Here is a 5,505-nt window from a genome sequence, read left to right on the forward strand (position 1 = left end):
AAGCAATTGACTGTCCAACAGTGCTTTGCGAGGAAGATGGAATATCACAGCAGTCATCCTGCTGCAAAGCAGATAACTCAGGCCTTGGCAGCCTGGGCGGTGAGAAACGTGGTTCCGGTATCCATCGTTAATTCAGAGGCAACCATAGACTTGATTGAGGTACTGTGTCCCCAGTACCAAATACCATCTAGGTTCCATTTCTCTAGGCAGGCGATACCGAAAATGTACACAGACCTCAGAAAAAGACTCACCAGTGTCCTAAAAAATGCAGTTAACCACTTAACCACGGACATGTGGACAAGTGGAGCAGGGCAGACTCAGGACTATATGACTGTGACAGCCCACTGGGTAGATGTATTGCCTCCCGCAGCAAGAACAGCAGCGGCGGCACCAGTAGCAGCATCTCGCAAACGCCAACTCGTTCCTAGGCAGGCTACGCTTTGTATCACCGCTTTCCAGAATAGGCACACAGCTGACAACCTCTTACGGCAACTGAGGAAGATCATCGCAGAATGGCTTACCCCAATTGGACTCTCCTGGGGATTTGTGACATCGGACAACGCCAGCAATATTGTGCGTGCATTACATCTGGGCAAATTCCAGCACGTCCCATGTTTTGCACATACATTGAATTTGGTGGTGCAGAATTATTTAAAAAACGTCAGGGGCGTGCAAGAGATGCTGTCGGTGGCCCGAACAATTGCGGGCCACTTTCGGCATTCAGGCACCACGTACAGAAGACTGGAGCACCACCAAACATTCCTGAACCTGCCCTGCCATCATCTGAAGCAAGAGGTGGTAACGAGGTGGAATTCAACCCTCTATATGCTTCAGAGGATGGAGGAGCAGCAAAAGGCCATTCAAGCCTATACATCTGCCCACGATATAGGCAAAGGAGGGGGAATGCACCTGACTCAAGCGCAGTGGAGAATGATTTCAACGTTGTGCAAGGTTCTGCAACCCTTTGAACTTGCCACACGTGAAGTCAGTTCAGACACTGCCAGCCTGAGTCAGGTCATTCCCCTCATCAGGCTTTTGCAGAAGAAGCTGGAGACATTGAAGGAGGAGCTAAAACAGAGCAATTCCGCTAGGCATGTGGGACTTGTGGATGGAGCCCTTAATTAGCTTTACCAGGATTCACGGGTGGTCAATCTGTTGAAATCAGAGCACTACATTTTGGCCACCGTGCTCGATCCTAGATTTAAAACCTACGTTGTATCTCTCTTTCCGGCAGACACAAGTCTGCAGAGGTTCAAAGACCTGCTGGTGAGAAAATTGTCAAGTCAAGCGGAACGTGACCCGTCAACATCTCCTCCTTCACATTCACCCGCAACTGGGGGTGCGAGGAAAAGGCTAAGAATTCCTAGCCCACCCGCTGGCGGTGATGCAGGGCAGTCTGGAGCGAGTGCTGACATCTGGTTCGGACTGAAGGACCTGCCAACGATTACTGACATGTCGTCTACTGTCACTGCATATGATTCTCTCACCATGGAAAGAATGGTGGAGGATTATATGAGTGACTGCATCCAAGTAGGCACGTCAGACAGTCCGTACATATACTGGCAGGAAAAAAAGGCAATTTGGAGGCCCTTGCACAAACTGGCTTTATTCTACCTAAGTTGCCCTCCCTCCAGTGTGTACTCCGAAAGAGTGTTTAGTGCAGCCGCTCACCTTGTCAGCAATCGGCGTACAAGGTTACTTCCAGAAAATGTGGAGAAGATGATGTTCATCAAAATAAATTATAATCAATTCCTCCGTGGAGACATTCACCAGCAGCAATTGCCTCCAGAAAGTACACGGGGACCTGAGATGGTGGATTCCAGTGGGGACGAATTAATAATCTGTGAGGAGGGGGATGTACACAGTGAAAGGGGTGAGGAATCGGAGGATGATGATGAGGTGGACATCTTGCCTCTGTAGAGCCAGTTTGTGCAAGGAGAGATTGATTGCTTCTTTTTTGGTGGGGGCCCAAACAAACCAGTCATTTCAGTCACAGTCGTGTGGCAGACCCTGTCACTGAAATGATGGGTTGGTTAAAGTGTGCATGTCCTGTTTATACAACATAAGGGTGGGTGGGAGGGCCCAAGGACAATTCCATCTTGCACCTCTTTTTTCTTTCATTTTTCTTTGCATCATGTGCTGTTTGGGGACAATTTTTTGGAAGTGCCATCCTGTCTTGATTGACACTGCAGTGCCACTCCTAGATGGGCCAGGTGTTTGTGTCGGCCACTTGTGACGCTTAGCTTAGTCACACAGCCACCTTGGTGCGCCTCTTTTTTTCTTTGCATCATGTGCTGTTTGGGGACAATTTTTTGGAAGTGCCATCCTGCCTGACACTGCAGTGCCACTCCTAGATGGGCCAGGTGTTTGTGTCGGCCACTTGTGTCGCTTAGCTTAGTCACACAGCGACCTTGGTGCGCCTCTTTTTTTCTTTGCATCATGTGCTGTTTGGGGACAAATTTTTGGAAGTGCCATCCTGTTTTGATTGACACTGCAGTGCCACTCCTAGATGGGCCAGGTGTTTGTGTCGGCCACTTGTGTCGCTTAGCTTAGTCACACAGCGACCTTGGTGCGCCTCTTTTTTTCTTTGCTTCATGTGCTGTTTGGGGACAATTTTTTGAAAGTGCCATCCTGCCTGACACTGCAGTGCCACTCCTAGATGGGCCAGGTGTTTGTGTCGGCCACTTGTGTCGCTTAGCTTAGTCACACAGCCACCTTGGTGCGCCTCTTTTTTTTCTTTGCATCATCATGTGCTGTTTGGGGACAATTTATTGGAAGTGCCATCCTGTCTTGATTGACACTGCAGTGCCACTCCTAGATGGGCCAGGTGTTTGTGTCGGCCACTTGTGTCGCTTAGCTTAGTCACACAGCCACCTTGGTGCGCCTCTTTTTTTCTTTGCATCATGTGCTGTTTGGGGACTATTTTTTGGAAGTGCCATCCTGTCTTGATTGGAAGTGCCATCCTGTCTTGATTGACACTGCAGTGCCACTCCTAGATGGGCCAGGTGTTTGTGTCGGCCACTTGTGTCGCTTAGCTTAGTCACACAGCCACCTTGGTGCGCCTCTTTTTTTCTTTGCATCATGTGCTGTTTGGGGAAAATTTTTTGGAAGTGCCATCCTGCCTGACACTGCAGTGCCACTCCTATATGGGCCAGGTGTTTGTGTCGGCCACTTGTGTCGCTTAGCTTAGTCACACAGCCACCTTGGTGCGCCTCTTTTTTTCTTTGCATCATGTGCTGTTTGGGGACAATTTTTTGGAAGTGCCATCCTGCCTGACACTGCAGTGCCACTCCTAGATGGGCCAGGTGTTTGTGTCGGCCACTTGTGTCGCTTAGCTTAGTCACACAGCCACCTTGGTGCACCTCTTTTTTTCTTTGCATCATGTGCTGTTTGGGGACAATTTTTTGGAAGTGCCATCCTGCCTGACACTGCAGTGCCACTCCTATATGGGCCAGGTGTTTGTGTCGGCCACTTGTGTCGCTTAGCTTAGTCACACAGCCACCTTGGTGCGCCTCTTTTTTTCTTTGCATCATGTGCTGTTTGGGGACAATTTTTTGGAAGTGCCATCCTGCCTGACACTGCAGTGCCACTCCTATATGGGCCAGGTGTTTGTGTCGGCCACTTGTGTCGCTTAGCTTAGTCACACAGCGACCTTGGTGCGCCTCTTTTTTTCTTTGCATCATGTGCTGTTTGGGGACAATTTTTTGGAAGTGCCATCCTGTCTTGATTGACACTGCAGTGCCACTCCTAGATGGGCCAGGTGTTTGTGTCGGCCACTTGTGTCGCTTAGCTTAGTCACACAGCCACCTTGGTGCGCCTCTTTTTATCTTTGCATCATGTGCTGTTTGGGGACAATTTTTTGGAAGTGCCATAATGCCTGACACTGCAGTGCCACTCCTATATGGGCCAGGTGTTTGTGTCGGCCACTTGTGTCGCTTAGCTTAGTCACACAGCCACCTTGGTGCGCTTCTTTTTTTCTTTGCATCATGTGCTGTTTGGGGACAATTTTTTAGAAGTGCCATCCTGTCTTGATTGACACTGCAGTGCCACTCCTAGATGGGCCAGGTGTTTGTGTCGGCCACTTGTGTCGCTTAGCTTAGTCACACAGCCACCTTGGTGCGCCTCTTTTTTTCTTTGCATCATGTGCTGTTTGGGGACAATTTTTTGGAAGTGCCATCCTGCCTGACACTGCAGTGCCACTCCTAGATGGGCCAGGTGTTTGTGTCGGCCACTTGTGTCGCTTAGCTTAGTCACACAGCCACCTTGGTGCGCCTCTTTTTTTCTTTGCATCATGTGCTGTTTGGGGACAATTTTTTGGAAGTGCCATCCTGCCTGACACTGCAGTGCCACTCCTAGATGGGCTAGGTGTTTGTGTCGGCCACTTGTGTCGCTTAGCTTAGTCACACAGCCACCTTGGTGCGCCTCTTTTTTTCTTTGCATCATGTGCTGTTTGGGGACAATTTTTTGGAAATGCCATCCTGTCTTGATTGACACTGCAGTGCCACTCCTAGATGGGCCAGGTGTTTGTGTCGGCCACTTGTGTCGCTTAGCTTAGTCACACAGCGACCTTGGTGCGCCTCTTTTTTTCTTTGCTTCATGTGCTGTTTGGGGACAATTTTTTGAAAGTGCCATCCTGCCTGACACTGCAGTGCCACTCCTAGATGGGCCAGGTGTTTGTGTCGGCCACTTGTGTCGCTTAGCTTAGTCACACAGCCACCTTGGTGCGCCTCTTTTTTTCTTTGCATCATGTGCTGTTTGGGGACAATTTTTTGGAAGTGCCATCCGGCCTGACACTGCAGTGCCACTCCTAGATGGGCCAGGTGTTTGTGTCGGCCACTTGTGTCGCTTAGCTTAGTCACACAGCGACCTTGGTGCGCCTCTTTTTTTCTTTGCATCATGTGCTGTTTGGGGACAAATTTTTGGAAGTGCCATCCTGTCTTGATTGACACTGCAGTGCCACTGCTAGATGGGCCAGGTGTTTGTGTCGGCCACTTGTGTCGCTTAGCTTAGTCACACAGCCACCTTGGTGCGCCTCTTTTTTTCTTTGCATCATGCGCTGTTTGGGGACAATTTTTTGGAAGTGCCATCCTGCCTGACACTGCAGTGCCACTCCTAGATGGGCCAGGTGTTTGTGTCGGCCACTTGTGTCGCTTAGCTTAGCCACACAGCCACCTTGGTGCGCCTCTTTTTTTCTTTGCATCATGTGCTGTTTGGGGACAATTTTTTGGAAGTGCCATCCTGCCTGACACTGCAGTGCCACTCCTAGATGGGCCAGGTGTTTGTGTCGGCCACTTGTGTCGCTTAGCTTAGTCACACAGCCACCTTGGTGCACCTCTTTTTTTCTTTGCATCATGTGCTGTTTGGGGACAATTTTTTGGAAGTGCCATCCTGCCTGACACTGCAGTGCCACTCCTAGATGGGCCAGGTGTTTGTGTCGGCCACTTGTGTCGCTTAGCTTAGTCACACAGCCACCTTGGTGCACCTCTTTTTTTCTTTGCATCATGT

The sequence above is a fragment of the Pseudophryne corroboree genome, chromosome 2 (assembly GCF_028390025.1).
Source record: "Pseudophryne corroboree isolate aPseCor3 chromosome 2, aPseCor3.hap2, whole genome shotgun sequence".
NCBI classification, from domain to species: Eukaryota; Metazoa; Chordata; class Amphibia; order Anura; family Myobatrachidae; genus Pseudophryne; species Pseudophryne corroboree.